The 9,868-nt window shown below is 55.1% G+C and overlaps 1 long non-coding RNA gene across 1 annotated transcript in view; it reads right to left on the bottom strand.

The window, feature by feature from the left end:
• Positions 1-4,844: 4,844 nt before the first annotated feature.
• The window catches only part of LOC129145521 (uncharacterized), a 33,441-nt gene continuing 28,417 nt past the window's right edge, over positions 4,845-9,868 (bottom strand). The window contains exon 3 of the long non-coding RNA XR_008551217.1: positions 4,845-4,956. This is a non-coding gene — a long non-coding RNA (uncharacterized LOC129145521). The remainder of the gene's footprint in view (positions 4,957-9,868) is intronic.

The following is a 9,868-nucleotide window of genomic DNA, read 5'->3' as shown; positions in this document are numbered from 1 at the left end:
CAGCCTCTACCACCAGCGCGCCCAGTGATTCCAGTGCTCCGACGACAGCTGGTACATCACAAGCCTTTACCACCAGCGCACCCAGTGCTTCCAGCGCTCCCACCACAGATGTTACATCACCCGCCTCTACCACCAGCGCCCCCAGTGCTTCCAGTGCTCCCACAACAGCTGGTCCTTCACAAGCCTCTACCACCAGCGCCCCCAGTGCTTCCAGTGCTCCCACCACAGCTGGTCCTTCACAAGCCTCTACCACCAGCGCCCCCAGTACTTCCAGCGCTCCCACCACAGCTGGTCCTTCACAAGCCTCTACCACCAGCACCCCCAGTGCATCCAGCGCTCCCACCACAGATGTTACATCACCCGCCTCTACCACCAGCGGCCTCAGTGCTTCCAGCGCTCCCACCACAGCTGGTACTACACAAGCCTCTACCACCAGCGCCCCCAGTGCTAGCAGCTCTCCCACGACAGCTGGTACTTCACAAGCCTCTCCCACCAGCACCCCTAGTACTTCAGGTGCTCCCTCCACAGCTGGTACTTCACAAGCCTCTACCACCAACGCCCCCAGTACTTCCATTGCTCCCACTACAGCTGGTACATCACCCGCCTCTACCACCAGCGCCCCCAGTGCATCCAGCGCTCCCACCACAGCTGGTACTTCACAAGCCTCTACCACGAGCGCCCCTAGTGCTTCCAGCTCTCCCACCACAGCTGGTACTTCACCAGCCTCTACCACCAGCGCCCCCAGTGCTTCCAGCTCTCCCACGACAGCTGGTACTTCACCAGCCTCTACCACCAGCGCCCCCAGTGCTTCCACTGCTCCCACCACGGCTGGTACTTCACCAGCCTCTGTCACCAGCGCCCCCAGTGCATCCAGCGCTCCCACGACAGCTGGTACTTCACCAGCCTCTACCACCAGCGCCCCCAGTGCTTCCACTGCTCCCACCATGGCTGGTACTTCACCAGCCTCTACCACCAGCGCGCCCAGTGCATCCAGCTCTCCCACAACAGCTGGTACCTCACAAGCCTTTACCACCAGCGCCCCCAGTGCTTCCAGCGCTCCCACCACAGATGTTACATCACCCGCCTCTACCACCAGCGCCCCCAGTGCATCCAGTGCTCCCACCACAGCTGGTCCTTCACAAGCCTCTACCACCAGCGCCCCCAGTGCATCCAGTGCTCCCACCACAAATGTTACATCACCCGCCTCTACCACCAGCGCCCCCAGTGCATCCAGTGCTCCCACCACAGCTGGTCCTTCAGAAGCCTCTACCACCAGCGCCCCCAGTGCTTCCAGCACTCCCACCACAGCTGGTCCTTCACAAGCCTCTACCACCAGCGCCCCCAGTGCATCCAGCGCTCCCACCACCGATGTTACATCACCCGCCTCTACCACCAGCGGCCTCAGTGCTTCCAGTGCTCCCACCACAGCTGGTACCTCACAAGCCTCTACCACCAGCGCCACCAGTGCTTCCAGCGCTCCCTCCACAGATGTTACATCACCCGCCTCTACCACCAGCGCCCCCAGTGCTTCCAGCGCTCCCACGACAGCTGGTACATCACCTGCCTCTACCACCAGCGCCCCCAGTGCTTCCAGCGCTCCCACCACAGCTGGTACTTCACCAGCCTCTACCACCAGCACCACCAGTGCTTCCAGCGCTCCCACGACAGATGGTACATCACCCGCCTCTACCACCAGCGCCCCCAGTGCTTCCAGCGCTCCCACCACAGCTGGTACTTCACAAGCCTCTACCACCAGCGCCCCCAGTGCATCCAGCGCTCCCACCACAGATGTTACATCACCCGCCTCTACCACCAGCGCCCCCAGTGCTTCCAGTGCTCCCACCACAGCTGGTACCTCACAAGCCTCTACCACCAGCGCCACCAGTGCTTCCAGTGCTCCCACCACAGCTGGTACCTCACAAGCCTCTACCACCAGCGCCACCAGTGTTTCCAGCGCTCCCACCACAGATGTTACATCACCCGCCTCTACCACCAGCGCCCCCAGTGCTTCCAGCGCTCCCACGACAGCTGGTACATCACCCGCCTCTACCACCAGCGCCCCCAGTGCTTCCAGCGCTCCCACCACAGCTGGTACTTCACCAGCCTCTACCACCAGCGCCCCCAGTGCTTCCAGCGCTCCCACGACAGATGGTACGTCACCCGCCTCTACCACCAGCGCCCCCAGTGCTTCCAGCGCTCCCACCACAGCTGGTACTTCACAAGCCTCTACCACCAGCGCCCCCAGTGCATCCAGCGCTCCCACCACAGATGTTACATCACCCGCCTCTACCACCAGCGCCCCCAGTGCTTCCAGTGCTCCCACCACAGCTGGTACCTCACAAGCCTCTACCACCAGCGCCACCAGTGCTTCCAGCGCTCCCACCACAGATGTTACATCACCCGCCTCTACCACCAGCGCCCCCAGTGCTTCCAGCGCTCCCACGACAGCTGGTACATCACCTGCCTCTACCACCAGCGCCCCCATTGCATCCAGCGCTCCCCCGACAGATGGTACATCACCCGCCTCTACCACCAGCGCCCCCAGTGTTTCCAGCGCTCCCACCACAGCTGGTACTTCACCAGCCTCTACCACCAGCGCCATCAGTGCTTCCAGCGCTCCCACGACAGATGGTACTTCACAAGCCTCTACCACCAGTGCCCCCAGTGCTTCCAGCGCTCCCACCACAGATGTTACATCACCCGCCTCTACCACCAGCGCCCCCAGTGCTTCCAGTGCTCCCACCACTGCTGGTCCTTCACAAGCCTCTACCACCAGCGCCCCCAGTGCTTCCAGTGCTCCCACGACAGCTGGTCCTTCACAAGCCTCTACCACCAGCGCCCCAAGTTCTTCCAGCTCTCCTCCGATGTCCAGCACTTCACCGGCCTCTACTCCAGGCACCCCCAGTGCTTCCAGCTCTTCCACAGCACTTGGTACATCACCAGCCTCTTCCACTTACACCCCCAGTGTTGACACCTCTCCCACTTTATCCGGTACATCATCCCCCTCTACCAGGAGTACACCCAGTGCTGACAGCTCTCCCACGACAGCCGGTACATCACCCGCCTCTACCACAGGCGCCACCAGCTCTTCCAGCTCTCCCAAGACAACTGGTACCTCACCAGCCTCTACCACCAGTGTCCCAAGTGCCGACAGCTCTGCCACGACGTCTAGCACTGCACCAGCCTCTACCACCAGCACCCCTAGTGCTTCCAGCTCAACCATGACGTCCCGCACTTCACCTGCCTCTTCCACCAGCGCCACCAGTACTGCCGTCTCCTCCACGACGTCCGGCACTTCACCTACCTCTGACACAATCACCACCAGTGCTACCACCCCTTCTATGTGCAACACTTCACCCGGCTATGCCACAAGTGTCACCAGCGCCACCAGTGCTACCAGCTCACCCATGACGTCTGGCACTTCACCCATATCTACCACCAGCACCACCAGTGCTGCCATCTCTACTACAACGACCAGCATGTCTACCACCACGCTCGCCACCTCACCTACCACAAGTAATCAGTTTCTCCAATTATCTTTGAACTACATTTCTCTTCTAATCACTCTGTTTGCAATTTCCAAAATTTTAATTTTTATATACTTTTCCATTGCTATGGTTTTTTCTGACAACCCCTCATGTCATCACTTTGTATTGACTGTTCACTCTCTCTGGTGTTTTTGTACATTCCACCTCAGTACAACTCTTGCCAATATCTCTGTAACATTCCATGTCATTTCAAATGTCCTGATAATCTTGTTTCCTTGCTTTTGCACACTGCAAGTCTTTCCCCTGCATTTTTATCCACTGATTTAATTGACTGTGGTTTTCATTGCATTTTCACATCTATGTTGTATATTTTCTTTTGACTCAAAGCATGGTGCACAGATTCTTCCCCACAAAGGGATATAACTGTCCTGTTAAAGTGTATCTTTGACCTCTCTCTCTGACCCCATTCACTTTTTTTTTTTAAAGATTTATTTATTCATGCATATAGGAGCTGGGGTACAGGCCAGAAGTGTGGGGGGTGGGAGGATTCACCAGAGACAGAGTGGGGAACAGGACAGACCCCATTCACTTTTACACTGTTCCACCTTATCCTCTAAGCATCCACATTTGAGGCCTATATAGGGTCATTCATCAACCCTGAACTCTGTCCCCACGCCCTTGAGTGTTTCTCTGGCTCATACTTTCCTCTCTTGTCTCTACGGAAGTTTCCACTCAGCTCTCTTCACTCTGGCTTCACTCAGCTCATTTCAGGTACAGTTAGAATATACCATATATTATTTATATTACACAGATTATATATGATATTCTATATACATCACATGTATAGCACAGCAATATACCTGTGAACATTCGTTCCCATTCAGATTGATATAGGTAGTGGTATGAATTAAAATACAAATACTAATTAAATTACTTGACTCATTCATTTAGATTTAGATGAACCACAGATATGCTCAGACGCTCGGTCTGGGTCTGCCCCAGGCACTGCCCAATCTCGTCTTGAACTCATGAAGTTGAAGGGCACTTCTTCAGCTTTAGGTTATTGTATTTTCTCATGGCTGCTCATTGCTTCCTCTGTTGAGCTCTGTGTTGCTTCCTCTTCAGGTTGGAGGTTTTGTTCTCTGGCTTCTCTCCAATGTGTCTTTGTCTTTTGAGATCTCTTGTTCTCAGATAGAGGGCTGAGCATTTTTGGAGGGGAGGTCTGGCCCTTGTCTTCTCAAGAAGACCCATAGGTGTCTCCCAGCCATGGCCTGGTGACTACCTATCTGCAGGGCCCAAAGTTGGTGTTAGCTGCCTCTCTGAGGGGAGATGGGCCCCTTTCTTTCTTCTCTTTAGACCCAGTTGTCAGCCTTTTCTTTAGATGGTCAGACAACATGTGGACACACCCCAGCTGTTGTTTTTGCTGCTACTCACAAGTTCTTGGGTGCATCAGTCAGGTCTGAACATCCTTAGTAAGGAGAAAGCAAGAGAGAGAGAGAGAAAGAGAGAGAAAAGAGAGTGAGATAGAGAAAGAGGTGGGTGGGAGAGAGGAGACTGAGTTAAGATTTGTGGGCGTCCATTGTGCCCAAGACTCTTGACTTATCCCTTCCATTCTTCCTTAATGTCTGGGACCCAGGCCTTGCAACCAGAGGCAGCACCACATGACCACCGTGGTGTGAGCCCTGCTCTCCCAGTGGGGTGGTGGCAGACCAGGAGGCCGCGGGGGCGCAGTCTCTGTAGCGCACATGAACGGCTTGTACGCCTCCCCACACCGAGCACACTGGGCCAGGGCCTGCACAGGTGCTGCTCTGTTCAAGACAAGCCAAAGAGAACAAGCCCTGGACTTTGCCGCCTGGGTGGCATTGATACTTGAGAGGTGTCTATACCTTGTCCCATCTGTTTAAACTAAGTCTACCCTCCTCCCCTGAATGCCATGTCCCAGCAAATAAAAAAGCGATCCTGAGCCGTCACAGCAGCAGCAATTGCATCCCAGCTCTTCTAAAGCAGGCGTTGAAGGGACATTGCCTGTTCACTCCCGAGTTGGTCAGGTGCCCTGGCTTCTGTCAGTCTCTGTCTCCTCTTCTCTCCCTCAGCCCTAACTGTGCTGTCCCCCACCTTTTGTCTTTCCTCACTCTTTGGGGCTAAGGTGGGTCTCCAAGGCCAGGTCAGGTCTGACCTCCACCTGGAACATTGGGCAGGAGACTCAGTCTCCCTCCACCTCACATCTTCCCTCTGTAGGGTGGGGGTGATACCTGCCTATGCTGGGGGTGATACCCTGACACTGTCAAGTTCTGCAGTGTCTGTGAGAATACGTTGCGCGTTGTAAAGTGCAGTGCAACTGCATGTGGTGGAACAGGACCTTGCCTCTTGCAGGTAGCTGCCTCAACGGAGGGAGCTGGAATGGAACGAACTGTGTGTGCCCCAGCGGCTTTGTGGGTGACCGGTGCGAGTCGGTGGACAGTTACATCTGCCAGAACGGAGGCTCCTGGGATGGAATTAAGTGCCTGTGCCCGGAACCATACATAGGCAACGAGTGCCAGTTTCTGAAGGGAGATGACTTCTGCTATAACGGAGGCACCTGGGACGGGATTAAATGCAACTGCACCGAACAATTCATAGGGCCGAAGTGTCAGGACGTGATTTCCAAAATCGAGCTAAGTGAGTGAGGTGGCAGGGCCTTCCCCCCAGCCCTGCAGGCCAGGAACAGGGCCTCTTCCCACAGCAACCTTTGTCGTGATAGCAAGAAAGTTAAAAAATGAGTAAAGCAAGATGTTGTAGTTTGGAACAAAATACAAACTTGCTACAGATGTTGGAGCAAAGTGCACTTAAGAGAGATGAGTATGTGATGGCGCAGAATACAAAGCGTGTGTGGAATCTCTAAGAGAACATAAGAGCGAAGGTCCTCAGCTCCATCCCAAAGCCATGAGGAGTACAGTGACACCCCCTCCGGGGTGGGATGGGGGTGGCAGGAGATGTGGGTGTCCTTGGTAGGGAATTCGGGGGTGCTACCCTCAGTAAGTGCTGCTGCTTTCTGACCCCTTCAGCACCCCCGCCTACCATCAAAGCCCAGGTGGAAGTGACCGTGACAGTGACTCAGAACTTCACTGAAGACCTACATGACAACTCTTCTGAGGCTTACCAGAATTTCACAAGGGAATTCAAAATCAAGGTGAGCCTGGGAGAGCAAGTACTGGGGCCACTCACTCTCTTCCCCCCAGAGAGGAGTCCCTAGGGGTTAAGAAGGTAGCTGAGGGCCCATTGTTCTCTGGGGAGAGGCATGTGTGTTTCTCTGCTCTCATTTCCTCAGGGCTGGCCAGGAGGAAGGGGAATGACCCAGGATTGACCTGGTTGCTGCTGGGTGCCCAGGGCAGGCTGGTCTTTGGGAGGGGGCTGCTCCCACTGGGCAGTGTGCCACTGCCAGCTGGGGCAGCCGGGGCTGCAGGTCCACTGCCCACCTTGCTGCGTCTACAGCACCCTCCTTGCCTTTCAGATGAACAAGGTTTATTCCCAGATCCCTGAGTATAAAGAAGTCATCATCAAAAGTCTGAGGTAGGTACCGGGGTCCCAGAAGAAGGCCTTTGGAGAGGACATGGTAGTCATGTGCATTAAGACAACTACAGCTTCGTCCCCTGTCAGTGTGCCCGGGCTTTCCTGACAAAACGCCGCCCACCAGCAGTCTCCAGTAGAACTTGATTTCTCATGAAGCTGGCTGCTGGGAGTCCAAGATGGAGGTGTGGGCAGGTTGGTCTGGCAGACGGCCAGCGTCGTGCAGGGGCCTTTCCTCTTGTGTGCACATCCCGGTGTGTCTCTACCACCAAAGTTTCTCTTCTTATAAGGACACATTGGATTAGGGTCCTGACCCCCAGCACAGGCACATTCTGGGGTTCTGGAGATTAAGGTCTCAACATATAAATGGGGGGGCACACAATTCGGCCCCTAACACCCTCCAACAATCATAGCTTGACATCATTTTCCAATGGAAGTACATAATGCCCTGGGAGCGGGCCTGGGAGGCTGCCCCAGGACATCTTTCCCTTCCTCCTCAGAAAAGGCAGTGTGGTGGTGGATCATGAGGTCATCCTGGAGACTGATTACTCCATAGAATATGAGGAGGTTTTGAAGAATGTCACCGACAATGTGGAGAAAACAATCATGCATGTAACTGGAAATGAAAGCTGCACAGGTAAAGGCCTCCACTTCTGGGAGCAGCTGGAGGTTCCTTCACAGCAGCTTTAAGCTTTGTCCGCCTCTGGGACAGGAGGGGGGGAAAGGCCAAGAGGGGGATGGGGATGAGGACTGAGAGGCCAGGAAGCAGGTCCAAAGGCAGTGGCCCAGGGTAACAGATGCCAAGAGAGGTTTTGAGGGGTGGGGGTGCAAAGCTAGGGGTACACACAGACTAAATCCCCTGCAGCCTCAGAATCTATATGCTTTGTGCAAAATACATTCTTCTCAAGCTAAGAGGAGAGAAGGACCCGTGGGAGGCGCAGGAAGCTGGGATGGTCATCGCTCTAGAGAACTGGCTGTGAGGCTGGTGTCCCCCTCCACAGGGACGGGCCTCCCACCCCCACACTCGCACCTGTGCCCCCGCTGAACAAGCAAGCACTAACGGATTTCATGTCTCCATCACAGGCATGTGTTTCAAAGCCAATTCCACCAAAGTGCAAGACTTTACAGTTACCAACTACAACCCTGAACGTAGGTGACCTGAGGGAGCGGCTTTGGGAAGGGGGAGGGAGCGGGCAGCCAACCCAGCCACTGACCATGCGGCTCCTCCATGTCTGTGACCACAGAGGAATGCAAGGAGAGGGCTGGGAAAGGCTTGAGCGAGTACTTCTTTCTGGAATACAAGGACAAGAAGCCCAACTGCATCAACCTGTGCACGCCTGGCTTCAACCGCTCCATGAACTGCAACATGGGGAAATGCCAGGTGGAGCCCTTCAGAGGCCCCCGCTGCTAGTGAGTACCCCCACTCCCACTGGCCTCATTCTGCCCCACTCCCCCCACCCCACCCTTCAAGAGAGAGTCTGGAAGCCAAGGTCTTGGAATGGGCCTAGCCTCTGCTGAACAAAATCCGCCAGAAAGGACCACAGCCCCAAGGCCAGGACCAGAATGAGCCAACGGTGGCTCTAACTGCCCTCCCTCTCAGGGGTTTATGCTGCATTCTGTGCCAAGGCTGAGGAAATAGGAAGTCTACCTCAGGAAGCACCTGTCAGACTGAGAGGACTAACAGGCCTCCCATCCCCTGAGGGAGCGACATCCCCTGCTGGGGAAATATGAGGAAGGAGAGCTTGAAAGCCCAGTTACAGGAGTCGCAAGCAAAAGCTTTGCTCACCAAAACTAAACCAAAGGGGTGGGGGAAGGAGTCACACATTTGCAAAGAGCTGAGTGGCTATTGTGGGAAGATTTCCTGGAAGAGGAGCTGGCAAGTCATTTGGGGGAGGGGAGCAGAGGATAAGAGCTCAGAAAGCACATCTCTAGTTTCAAAAATGGAACAGATGCTGGGGATCAGAGCTGGGGGATAGTTTTTCTGACAAGCAAGGAGGCTGAAAATGAGCATAGTCAGTGTGTGTGTGACAGAGCTGCTGCTGCAGCCTCAGGTGCCTGTGCACAGCCCAGGGCAGCCCTAGAGCTGGGCCAGCTGTTCTCATCCTGGGTTGCAAGACCTAAAGGCCAGGTGCTAGGCATGGGGCCTTCATCTCTGTCCATCCCCTTGTGGCTCCTGGCTCTTCACCCCACCAATCTCTTTGTTCTCATCAAACACCCATGGGTCAGGGGGGATTCGGAGACTGGGAGGCTATGGGCAGTGCTGGCCCTGGCTCAGCATGGATCCCCACTTGCCCGTTCTCTCCACCTCAGCTGCTTGACCACAGACACTCACTGGTACAGAGGGGAAAAATGTGAGTTCAGCACCCAGAAGAGCCTGGTGTATGGACTCCTGGGGGCAGCAGGTGTGGTGGTGATGGTCGTCCTGGTCACCCTCCTGGTGTTTGTGTTTCGCTCCAAGAGACAGGTGAAAATGTGAGTTACTGTGCCGCCTGCACCTCCCCCTCCCTTCCTGATCCCTCTGTCTTTAATCATCCATCCTCCAGTTGGATGGTGGGAGCACTGAAATTAAAGGACACAGTGAGTCCCCAGGTCTTTATCTCCTGCCACCCATTCATAATGCCGCCTCTTTGGTGTTTTGTTTTGTCAATAGGCAAATGAATGCAGTGACTAGGATGAGGGAGTGGCAGGAAGAAGAAGGTGGATCCGGCCCAGGGGCCTTCCAGAACATTGGCTTTGACAACTCTGGAGGTATTGGAAATTCTCAGTGGTCTCAAAATATCTCAAAGTGTGTAAACACATGTGGGAAGTACATGGTGGGGAATGTTGGGGCTTGA

This window comes from Talpa occidentalis, unplaced genomic scaffold (genome assembly GCF_014898055.3).
Source record: "Talpa occidentalis isolate TD23 unplaced genomic scaffold, MPIMG_talOcc4v2.1 talOcc4.12, whole genome shotgun sequence".
NCBI classification, from domain to species: domain Eukaryota; kingdom Metazoa; phylum Chordata; class Mammalia; order Eulipotyphla; family Talpidae; genus Talpa; species Talpa occidentalis.
The sequence above is the reverse complement of the archived record's forward strand: the minus strand, read 5'-3'. Positions and strand labels throughout refer to the sequence as shown.